The sequence below is a fragment of the Paroedura picta genome, chromosome 7 (assembly GCF_049243985.1).
Source record: "Paroedura picta isolate Pp20150507F chromosome 7, Ppicta_v3.0, whole genome shotgun sequence".
NCBI lineage: Eukaryota > Metazoa > Chordata > Lepidosauria > Squamata > Gekkonidae > Paroedura > Paroedura picta.
The window spans coordinates 15,355,128-15,367,870 of record NC_135375.1 but is presented as its reverse complement, the minus strand read 5'-3'; the positions used below and the strand labels follow the sequence as shown (position 1 = coordinate 15,367,870).

General features: G+C 46.6%; 1 long non-coding RNA gene across 1 annotated transcript in view; it reads left to right on the top strand.

The window, feature by feature from the left end:
* The window catches only part of LOC143841723 (uncharacterized), a 138,049-nt gene extending 126,007 nt beyond the window's left edge, over positions 1-12,042 (top strand). Inside the window, exons 3-4 of the long non-coding RNA XR_013232759.1 lie at positions 10,471-10,612; positions 11,772-12,042. This is a non-coding gene — a long non-coding RNA (uncharacterized LOC143841723). The remainder of the gene's footprint in view (positions 1-10,470; positions 10,613-11,771) is intronic.
* The last annotated feature ends 701 nt before the right edge of the window (positions 12,043-12,743 follow it).

Sequence of the window (12,743 nt, the reverse complement as noted above, 5' to 3'; positions counted from 1 at the left end):
TGACAAGCTCTCTGTGCCTGCCCACCGCACCACCGACTTCCTTTTCAACAAAGTGCTACAAATCCATCATTTCGCTTTCCTTTCAACCTCGTGGCCCACTCTATCTCGCTACGACGGCCGCTGAGAAGCAGCGCCGAAAATATTTTCGGGCAGCCTGCACTTGTCTGCAATTTCCCAAGATTGGTATCGGAGGGGTGTCGAGGAGAACTTCTTGTTCCCTGATTATTATTTTTTTGGCAGGCTGCAGGACGAGGGGTGCAGAATGGCTTTTTAAAAAATGACCGGGTACACCTCTCCGGCTGTAAAACATGCCCCTATAAATGCTCGCTCTGTCTGTTCGTTGCCTAAGTGAAAAATGGGTGGGAATCTCTGATTAGAAGGGACAAGGATATCCCTCATTGGAGATGACAGCTCGGAGGCTGCTGAACAATCCCTCCCTCCTCTCCTTTCTTCAGGAATGGAGAGCTAATGTGAAAGCCAGGCACATTCTGCCTCTCACGGAGAAGGCAGCAGGATATTTTCTCTTGCCCAAGATGCTTCATCATCAGACAGTGAGTCTGCTATGGATTTTTAATGCCAACTCATATTGTGTACAGGCTGGGAGACCAGCCGAAAGATGCCCCCCCCCCCTCTCCTTTCTCTTCCAGGAAATGGAGGCTGAATTTTAATCCCTCTCTGGTCATTATCGGCTCAGGGTTATGCCTTCTCCGATTCCACTTCCCTGTCTGCTGATCGTTTTCAAAACAGAGAAGAAAAAATGCCCCTCATTTACCCCCTTGAACCACAGCTTTCTTGTTAAAATGGGATTAAAGGTGAGCTTATGGCCAAACAGCGGGTTACCCAGTGGCTTGTATTCAGATCTATTTCAGTTTTGGGTTGGGTTTATCAGACCGGGAGAAGATTTAGGTTGGGGCTGTGGTACGTCGGAGAGGTTACGCTTTGCCCACACGTTGATCTCCCTCAAACTGTCATTTAGCTGGAGGGGAAGGGGGAAAGCTTCCTGTCTTTATCCAAGTCCATAACATTCGTTCAACTTGTATCACGCTTTTCTATTAGGGTGTTAACATCAAAGCTGCACGAAAGAGTTGTGAATACGAAAGCAAAACTCAGGAGCGGGCTGTGTGCTTTTGGGGTTTTGTTGTTGTTTTTTCAGTTGGCATCAGCCGTCTATTTCAGCTTTCAACAGGGATTTGGGCTAAGCCCATGTGGCCCTTTGCATTTCGTCATTTCGCGGAGTGTTTGGCTCATTTCCTTTGTCTTCGCAGAAGATTCTTTTTGTACCTTTTGTGACACCCCTGTAGAATTATACCCGCTTTATATGATTGATCTGTTAAATGCTATTTCTGTGAAATGGGTTTAGAACGAGCATCAACCAACTGCTGTGACTGCGGAATATTCGGTGTGATGAAAATTCAGTGTGCTGAAAAAGACCCTAGTGGAAAAATAGGAGAGCCTAACTGGTTATAAGAGCCTCTTGTGGCGCAGAGTGGTAAGGCAGCCGCCTGAAAGCTCTGCCCATGAGGTTGGGAGTTCAATCCCAGCAGCCGGCTCAAGGTTGACTCAGCCTTCCATCCTTCCGAGGTCGGTAAAATGAGTACCCAGCTTGCTTGCTGGGGGGTAAACGGTAATGACTAGAGAAGGCACTGGCAAACCACCCCGTACCGAGTCTGCCATGAAAACGCTAGAGGGCGTCACCCCAAGGGTCAGGCATGACTCGGTGCTTGCACAGGGGATACCTTGACCTTTACCTTTAACTGGTTATATTCCAGTTCAGTGAGGCAACTTCCAACTTTTGGTGTCAGCTCCTAGCAGGGAGGCACTTGAAGCAGGAATGCACATAGCTTTCCTTGTCAATTGGTGTTCTGTTTGCCCGCAGGTTCTTATGGAGCAAAGATCCATCCAGAGCTACACACTGCCTAAGGGGATTAAAGGGAACCAACACATATAAAGGCAACAGACCTCAGAGTACTGGTGTTAGAATCATAGAATCATAGAGTTGGAAGGGGCCATACAGGCCATCTAGTCCAACCCCCTGCTCAACGCAGGATCAGCCCAAAGCATAGAATCATAGAAATCATAGAGTTGGAAGGGGCCATACAGGCCATCTAGTCCAACCCCCTGCTCAACGCAGGATCAGCTCTAAGCATCCTAAAGCATCCAAGAAAAGTGTGTATCCAACCTTTGCTTGAAGACTGCCAGTGAGGGGGAGCTCACCACCTCCTTAGGCAGCCTATTCCACTGCTGAACTACTCTGATTGTGAAATTTCCCCCCCTGATATCTAGCCTATATCGTTGTACTTGTAGTTTGAACCCATTACTGCGTGTTCTCTCCTCTGCAGCCAATGGGAACAGCATCCTGCCCTCTTCCAAATGACAACCTTTCAAATAATTAAAGAGGGCTATCATGTCCCCTCTCAACCTCCTTTTCTCCAGGCTGAGTAGTTAGGAGTAGGGCTGCCAGCTTTCATATGATTCTGAGATTTTCTTAGAATTGTAACTGGTTTCTGGACATAGTGATCAGTTGCCCTGGATAAAAATGGCTGCTTCAGGGGGGTGTTCTCCATGGTATCACATCTTTGCTGAGATCTCTCCCCTTTCCAAACTCCACCCTTCCGAGTCCAGACCCTCAAATTATAGGAAGTTCTCAATGCAGAGTCATCAACCCTAGCTAGGGGGCAACATCAGAGTTTGTTGGCTCTCCAGGGCAACTGGCTGGCCATTGTCTGAAGCAAAATGGTGGGCTAGATGGACCACTGGTCTGACCCAGAAGAGCTGTTAAATTCAGATGGACTTTTTATTTATTTATTTATTTATTTATTTATTTATTTATTTATTTATTTATTCATTCATTCATTCATTCATTCATTCATTCATTCATTCATTCATTCATTCATTCATTCATTCACTCACATTTATATACTGCCCTCCCCGAAGGCTCAGGACCGACAATATGGTTCTAACCTTGGGGCCTCATACTGTAGCTCCTAGTTCATCTCCCTGTAAAAAAGCCTTTTTCAACTTTTTTTTACAATTGAGAAACCCCTGAAATATTCTTCAGCCTTCAAGAAACTGTAGAAGGGCCATGATCATGCAGAATATGGTTGGGAAGCATAGCCATGTACGTGACCATTTGGGGCCCCTCCCCTTCTCACAACCTTCAGGCCCATCATTAGCCATTTTGGGGAAGGGGCAAGTCAACAGGACCATACATGGTCATATCATCCTGATACAAGTTTAACAAATTTAAAATATATATTAAAATTTTATTAACTCCCCATTCGGGAAACCCTTCCAGGGCCATCAAGAAACCCCAGGATTTCATGGAACCCTGGTTGAAAAAGCTTGTTGCAAAATAAACACAATTCCAAAGTAAATCCAAAACAGGCTGATTTTCCCCTTCATTTGGCTGGCAACCCTAAATTCAAGATGACTGCCTGTATCCGGAGCTTTTATGAGATTATTTTCTACTGCTGCCAAATGAACTAAAATCTACCCCCCAAAATGATCATTTCCCTCCTTCCCTCCTACTTTGTTTTGTAGCCTCATTTCCTGGCTTCAAATAATGTTGTGCTTTAAACAAAAAAATAATGATGTTCAAGTTTCTTACAGCTGCAAAAAATAAAAGCCCTCCAGCAGTACATCACTCCTCCCCATCAAGTTGCTGAGCAACTAAAAAGAAACCCACTTCTAAATAACAGTTGCTCTATTTAAAGGTATCTCGGGGTCCTTATTCAAAATTAAACATAAGTATTGCCACAGCCTTCCTGTTAGTATAAAACAGATGAAATCACAGACCCTGGCCTCTGCTATGAAGTTGCATTTTTCAAGTCCAGAATGACTCACCTCCTGAACATGTGGAATTAAAACTAATCGCTTTTGCTTTTTGAATATTGTATGGAGGGGACAAGGGGTCAAAACAAACTCTTTTTGAAAGTCTGCTTTTAAATTCCTGCATCATGCCATTTTCGGAAGGAACACCCCAGTTGAAGAAGGATGTAGACAAACTGGAGCGTGTCCAGAGGAGGGCAACATAGGTGGTGAGGGGTTTGGAGACCAAGACACATGAAGAAAGGTTGGGGGAACTTGGTTTGCTTAGCCTGGAGAGGAGACAACTGAGAGGGGATCTGATAGCCATCTTCAAGTATTAAAAAGCTGCCATATTGAGGATGGAGCACAGTTGTTCTCTCTTGCCCCGGAGGAACGGACCAGAACCCATGGAATGAAATTAATTCAAAAGAAATTCCATTGAAACCTCTGGAAGAAGTTCGTGACAGTTAGTGCAGTTTCTCAGTGGAACAGGCTTCCTCAGGAGGTGGTGGGTTCTCCATCTTTGGAAATTTTAAAACAGAGGCTGGATAGACATCTCACAGAGAGGCTGATTCTGTCAAGGTTCAAGGGGGTGGCAGGTTACAGTGGATGAGCGATAGGGTTGTGAGTGTCCTGCATAGTGCAGGAGGGGTTGGACTAGATGATCCATGAGGTCCCTTCCAAGAAGAAAAAGCCCACTTTGTCCTCCTCCATCCATGCCCAGTCCCTTTCTTGCCTGCTGCCACCATGCTGCCACCACTGCTCTATGCCCTGCACTCATGTTGCCTCCACTGCCTCCCCACTCCTGGCCGGGATCGCAAAGGAGGCAGCAGCAGATGAGTCAGAGCCCCCCCCTTCCAACACACACTTAGCAAGGGGCTTTCTTAAAAAGCGAGCTTGGCTGATGGAGGTCTTTAAGGACGCTCAGAGTGACACCCCCTTCCACCTCTGCCCTCAGTCTGGTTGCTCCTACCACAGCTGTGCTCTATTCAGGCCTTCAAATCCTTAAACCAGGTCTGGTGCTATGGTCTCCAGGAGTCCTTATCTTGGCTCTGCCTACATCAACCGAAATCAAATTATCTTGCTTTTGATGGACTGGACTGTAGCCCATTGAAAGCTTCCATCATGGGCATGTTCCTTTCTAAGGTCCCGCAAGACTCTTTTGTAGCAACGCACCTAGCCTTTTTTGGCAGTAATTGCACTGGACGTCTCGTGGCGCTAGCTGGATGTTGTGCGGAGCCATTAAGGAAGCCTGTTTCTGCCGAACTTTGAACTCGCTGGATTTGTGGCTGTTTGCTCACTTCCCCCCTATAAGCTTGTTTCTGCATTGAAGTCTCCCCCCCCCCCCCTGCCAAGAGACGAAGGCAGATCTGTCTCTGAAGTCCGGTCTCTGGTTGGTCTGTTGTTTTCCCTTCTGGCAGAGGGTCTCCTCTCTGTGCCGGTCGTTTCAAAGCTCATTATTTTGGCTTCTGCCGGAGCCATCTCAATTTGGGCTTCCGCGGTTATGGCTCTTTGCACGGAGACGAGAGAAGAAAGCGTCCTCTTATGTGTGACATGTTTGTTTCCTCGCTGCTCTCTAATGAGATCATCCGCCATTGTCCCAAAAGGACAGGACCTAATCGGATCTCCTGGGGCAGCAGGGCATCATTTTGTCGGCTTCTGTGCAAGCGGGTGAAATCTTGCAGCAATCACGGACCTGTGTGAAGGGCCATCCGGTCGCCTCTGACTTATGGCAGTTTGACCAACAAAATGACCTCCAAAACGGCTTATTATTAAAAGTCTCACTCAGGTCATGCAGATTGACAACTGCGGCTTCCTTGATTGAGTCCATCCGTCTCATGTTGGGTCTTTCTATTTTCCTGCTGCCTTCCACTTTCCTCACCATAATTCTCTTTCCCAGTGACTCTTCTCCAAATGCGATCAAAATGCAATAGCCTTTGTTTAGTTGTTCTAGGGAGACTTCCGTCTGCATTTGATCTAAAGTCCGCTTATTTGACTTTTTTGGCAGTCCGTGATCTCCGTAACCTTCTCCTCCAACACCGCAGGAGGTGATATTGGCTTCGAGCAGCACCAGGGCCTTTGCAGCCTTGGCCCCCTCCCCCTGGTGGAATGCTCTGCTGAAAGAGATCAGGGCCCTGTGGGACTGGTCCACCCAGGTCTGTCCTTCAAAGCAGACATGGGAACAGATATCTGTAGTCTGGAGATCAGTGATAATTCCAGGAGATCTCCAGGTCCCTCCTTGGAAGTTGGTGACTCTATCTGGGGGTGGCTTCAGAGCAGGAAGGGAGCTCTATCTGCACCTTGCAAGATACGTAGAGATCTGAGAGCAATATTTGGTGAGGATGGAGTTTGTGGATGGGAAGGTGTTGGGGTGCACATAAATGATCATGGAAGACATGTGCGTTGACTTCTATAAAAGAGTTTACAAAGAGAACTTCAGGAAGGGTTACCTGAAGGATAGAAGAAAATAACATCCTGGCTAGCTAATCCCAGACCATGTTGACTTCTTCTTGGAGACCATGAGCAAGAACAAAGACACTGGAAATTGCACCTGTGCACATGACCAAACTCATGCTATCAGTGCCCAATGCACTGATCACCCAATGGTGAACCCTAAAAGGATCTCATGATGAATAGGACTTCCCTTTCCTGGCTGGAAATTTCTACTCTATGCCTACCAGGCCCTAGGCTAATGAGCTAAACAACAAAACAGCAGTTTATCTCTTTCCTGGCTGGAATGATGACACATGCCAAACTCAAACAGAGGGAGATCCGGAGATAATGATGATGATGATAAGATTTATTACCCGCCGCTATAGAATCATAGAATCATAGAGTTGGAAGGGGCCATACAGGCCATCTAGTCCAACCCCCTGCTCTACGCAGGATCAGCCCTAAGCACCCTAAAGCATCCAAGAAAAGTGTGTATCCAACCTATCATCATAGCCATCTTGCTGCGGGTTACATAATAATAAAACCCCACATAAAATACAGTAATATTATTAATCCTCCCTTTAAAATGATATATCCCGGTGGCAAAGACCTATCCTGCCCCACCTGCAGATCAACTAGCTCCCTCTCAGTGCATCATGGGAGTACTCCATGGGTGCCAGCAGTCTACTACCAGGCGATGGTCTAACCCAGTGATGATCTAACCAGGAGAGACCCAACAGAAGATATCACTGAATACATCCTCTCCCTGCAACAGACATCCTGTGAGATGGTAGGGCTGAGGGAGCTCTGAGATGGCTCTGACTGGCCCAAGGTGACCTAGCACCATGCTGGCAGGGGCTCATGGGAATTGTAGTCCATGGACCTCTGGAGAGCCAGCTTTTGCCACACCCCCCCCTGCACTACACCAAGCTGGCTATATAGAAGCATCCTGAAAACCAAGCTCCCAGCCCATCTTCCTGTTCCCTTCGGAGCTCCCCACGGTCAATTGTCTCAGCCGTCCCCGGGAGCTCCCCATTCAACCTGAGATTCGCCCTTCCACTGCTTGATTGAAAGAGAGCTGCGGCTAATTGCTCATCAGCATTGCCACGTTGGCACCCTGTCTGCCGTTTGTCACCCTGCTGTGCTCTCCATCACGGCCTCACTCGTGCCTATTAGGCTTGCCATTAGAAATGGACCTAAAACAACTGTCAGGACTGGTGCTTCCCCCCCCCCCCGCCTCCCCCAACAGGCAGGAAATGATTAAGCAAACAGACCGGCAGATTAATGAGAGACCAAAGGGAATCTGTCACAGTTCAAAGTGATGGGCGAGGGGGAAATGCACACTGGAGCGGAGACGATAAAAATGCTTGTGTGTGTGTGTGTGGGGGGGGGAGGGAGTCACTGAGTTGGTGGATTTTGCAGGGCGTTTTTATCAAGGTTAATTGGGCAATGTAAGAGCATTTCTTGCGCTGTTCTAATGACAGCGACATGGAGCCGGTGCTCCGAAAGGCTTAGATTAACGATGGGTTTAGATTAATGATTTGGCTGTGAATCCAAGAAAGCTCACTGTGGGATTTCAGGATCCAATTGGGTTCAAAGCTCTGGTCGCTTTCCATTTCTTCTGGAATTGCTTTTTGGAGGTTTCACATCTTTTAGGTTTCTTGTACCTTTTAAGAGCAGAGGTCTCTGGAGCATGCCTGGCAACGCATTTAGACTGCAGGCGAATCAAAAAAATCAGGGTCAACCTGCATGGGATATTAAACTTCCAGAGGATTTGTGGGGTTATATAATGGTGTAGGTATGAAGGATGCAGATGAGCTCAGATTAGGGACATCAGGCCTACCACTGTGTCAGTGAACAGTGTGTGTCTGTGTGTGTGAATTAAAAACTCCAGCATCCTATACTTTTTATTATTTAATTAATTTCTAAGCCGCCCCTCCCTGCACACCTCAAGGCAGCTTACAACATAACATTTGCACAAATCATAAAACATGATCATAAAAACAATGCATCGACCAGTCGTGGTTATTAATAACAGATCGGCATTGAGCTCCATCATTTAAATTGGTGTTTCCAATTCTAGTTTCCCTTGGCAGAAATGAGGAGAGGAGAGGAGAGGAGAGGAGAGGAGAGGAGAGGAGAGGAGAGGAGAGGAGAGGAGAGGAGAGGAGAGGAGAGGAGAGGAGAGGAGAGGAGATGTTCTGTTGCACATTTTGACCTCAACCTCATGATGTCATTGTTGGGTCTATAGACCTGCTAAGGCAGCTGTCCTCAACCCCCGGTCCTGTGACTGGTACCGGTCTGTGAATCAGTCGGTACTGGGCCACGGCTCCTCCTCGTCCTCCTCCTTGGCTCCTCCTCCTCATCCTCCTCCCTGGCTGCTGCCTCGGGGGCTGCCCTGCCACTCTGCTGCCAGCTCACCTTTGGTGCTCTCCAGCGGCCGCCATGGCTGGGGCTCCCCCTCGGCGTGGCACTGCACAGCTGCTGCTGGCTGCACCCCCCAGTGGGTGGCAGGAAGTCAGGGGTGCTGGTGGGAAAGCAAGTGGAGCAGGGGCTTAGGCGGCGCCGTCCCTTGGCAAAAGAATACCCCCCTGGGCCTCAGGAAAATGGTCAAGCATTGACCGGTCCCCGGTGATAAAAAGGTTGGGGACCACTGTGCTAAGGGACCGATCTTGAAGTCCAAGGCAAGATTGGAACTCTGCAATTATGGCTGCCAACGTGTGGCTAGATCCTGACTGCAGGATCCAGTCAATTTAAACTGACCTATAGCACACCGTGGCAGAAAGATCACCTTAGTTTGTGCATGTATATAAGTTGGGGTTTTGGTGGGTTCTTGTGTTCAGTTTTGCCTCTTGTACCTTGGAAATGAGATCACAATAAAGAGCTGAAATGAACCGGCCTGGATTCTTGAGAATTTTGGTGGAGGGATCACTTGGGCATGAAATTGGGGTCACTGTGGGTAGGCAGGTAGTTGTGGGTTCCTGCATGAACTACATGACCCTGGAGAGCCCTTCCAACTCTATGGTTCTATGACTTTATGAACTCTCAGTGCCCTGGCCTCTGAACCCACGGATCTCACATGCAGTGTGATGTCACTTCCAGGGAAACCTATAGGTGAGACCACATTGCTCCAGTGATTGGTAGAAGCTGTATGGAATCACCATAGAGTTTATGGTGATTCCTAGACTGACCTGATGTCACTTACAATTTTTTGCCACAAGAACACAACACACCTGTGTTCTCACTCTCTAAGCTCCTCCTGCAAGTTGGCCTAGCAACCCAACTTGGATGTTAATTGGGCAACATTATTTTAGGAGAAAGTGCTGGTTGTCAAATATCAGTTTAGGTATGGGTGTTGTTTTTATTCCTTATTATTCTGTACTGAAAATGTGGATTGTTTTATGTTGTGATCCATTTTGAATACCAAATGGAGAAAAGGAGGTTGAGAGGGGACATGATAGCCCTCTAAGTATTTGAAAGGTTGTCATTTGGAGGAGGGCAGGATGCTGTTCCCATTGGCTGCAGAGGAGAGGACACACAGTAATGTGTTTAAACTACAAGTACAACGATATAGGCTAGATATCAGGAAAAAAATTTTTCACAGTCAGAGTAGTTCAGCAGTGGAATAGGCTGCCTAAGGAGGTGGTGAGCTCCCCCTCACTGGCAGTCTTCAATCAAAGGTTGGATACACACTTTTCTTGGATGCTTTAGGATGCTGGGCTGATCCTGCGTTGAACAGGGGGTTGGACTAGATGGCCTGTATGGCCCCTTCCAACTCTATGATTCTATGATTCTATGATTCTATGATTCTATGATTCTATGATTCTACGATTCTATGACGTGGGTCTAAATCTTTGAAATAAATAAATGCCCATACAGAGTTGGAGCTCCTGATACCCTTTTGCTCTATAGAAGAACCTTGGAAGGGGTGGATTCAGGTTGTGATGCTCTCTCACACCCTCGGTGTGGTGGTTAAAAGTGGCGGCCTCTAATCTGGAGAGCTGGGTTTGATTCCCTGCTCCTCTGCATGCTGGATGACCTTGGGCTAGTCACAGTTCTCTTTAGAGCTGTTTTCACAGACCAGACCTGCCAGAGCTTTCTCAGCCCCACCTCCCTCACAGGGTGTCTGTTGTGGGGTAAGGAAGGGAAGGCGATTGCAAGCTGCTTTGAGGCTCTTTGTGGGAATGAAAAGCAGGGTATAAAACCCAACTCTTCTTCTTCTGCTTTCAGTACGAACAGCAGTAGGAGAATTCAACCTTTTGCAAATTGTTCCAGAAGTTGACTCCCTCTGTTGGCTTCTGCGACTCAGAGAACTTGCTGCTGTTAATGAGCGAGTGTGGAGGCTCCCCATTCTGGTGATATTAATTATAAGGTATGCTGAAGGCAAAGTGGTGTCAGCTAATGAGTTATTGATCATTAGCAAGGCTAAGAAGAATGGGATGGGCAGCCACACGCTCTTGAGTAGGATGGGGCTCGGAAACTGTTCCCTCCTATTTTGTCCCCCTTTTAATCACGCCAAATTAAAACTTGGGAGCAGTGAGATTAAATGGGAAAACATGCCCTTCCTCCATCATTATGTGTTGTGCTGAAAGCCAGCAACCAAGTAATTGGCTGGTTAATTCGCATCTGTATACGGAATCGAGTTCTTCCCTGCTTTTGGTCTTCATTGTCTCTTAAAGCAGTGGTCCCCAACCTTTTTATCACCGGGGACCACTCAACGCTTGACAATTTTACTGAGGCCCGGTGGGGAGGGGGGGTAGTTTACTCCTCTACTCTCAACCACTGCCCTAACGCTCTCTGATCGCTATGGTAACGTTTAAACATCCCTTCAAAATAAGACACAGACACGCCACAACAATGAACATAAGGAACATTTTATTTTCATGGAAATTTTAACTCATGACAATGACAAATCAATGGGAACCCTGAGATTGTTTCTCTGCAGCGAGATAGTCCCATCTGGGAGTGATGGGAGACAATGATACCCAAAGTGTGTTGTAAAGGGCTGGGGGGATGAAGTAAAGGGCCGGGGGGGGGGAAAGGTGTCCTTCGCGGCCCACCTCCAATTAGTCAACGGACCACATGTGGTCCGCAGCCCACAGGTTGGGGATCGCTATCTTAAAGAGTCTGCAGGTTATATGTTTTTTTTTTTTAAATAAAAAATAAAAAAAACTAGGGTTGGATGACACATTCATGGATGACACAGCACAGTTTAAAAAACTGGCTTTATATTAAGTTGTCAAATTATTCTAAATTGTATTGCAAGCCATTTTAATAGGCGAGTTTCCCATAACTAGGGACAAGCATTTGGATATTTCCAGTCCAAATATCTATCTGAAAAAGATCTTATTAATGCTTTTTGGATATATCTGGGTGTCTAGGGTGGGATCTGGGATTTGTTGAGATTCCCGTAAATTGGTCCTGAGAAATTCTGCCACTATTTGGGAATAACTGGGAATATTGGGGGCAAGGATGTTAAGATCGCTTTTCTTTAATTTTACTGTGTGTCTGTGTTATTCTCTTCTTCCCAGGGCTTGGTAGCAGCTTATAAGGCTGATTGGGCTTGGAGTCAAAGGTGTGAAATTGGCTCTTTGGCCTTGCCTTCGTTGCATGATGCGGTTTGCTCTGATCCTCTGGTTTGACATCGCCTTGGCTACTCTGGCTGATTTTGTTTGTTTTTTTTTAATGTATAAGATTTTTAACTAAATGTTTTCGGGTGGCTGTTTTAATCCGAATTAATGTTGACTTTGACTTGGGTATTGTATTGAACTATAAAATGTAATCCACCCCGTGTTCCCCCAAATAGGGCTGACAACAAATTAATTAATGATTAATGATTGATTAAAACATACATAAGTAAACAAACAAACAAACAGCCAGCGATGAATCTATCCACTGTGAACATTCCTGTTTAAACCATCTCAATGACTCTCCAGAACTCTATTCTTTGGTGCTGTGATCTATGCATTGTGAAAAATATTTGCTTTTCCCTCTCCTGAACCTACTATCACTATAGTTCTGTGTCTGTGAGTTCTAGGATTTGGGGGTAAAGAGGAAAAAAGCTCTCCTTATCCCCTTGCCCCGATGCCATGCATACTTTGGTAAACCTCTGGCATGTTCTCCCCTTCCACAAGTCCTCTGTTTGCTAACTTTCAAAATCTCCCATGCTTTTGTTTCTTTCTTCCCAGGGAAGGTGCTGCAACCCAGGATTACCTGGGCAGCTCCTTTCTGTCTTTTCCCCAGCTCTACGATATCCGCTTGGAAACAATACACCTCTCCTCTTCTTTCTGTGTGACACACTCCAAGATGGTATTCCTCACACTGCTGTACCATACGGCCAGACAACCGCATGGCTTTCAACTATGTTTAACAGGTTTAAACCACATGTAGAATCATACCGGCTAGATATCGGGAGAACATTTTATCACAGGCAGAGTAGTTCAGCAGTGGAATCACTGGCCTGTATGGCCTGTATGGTCCCTTCCAGCCCTAGGGTTCTAGGA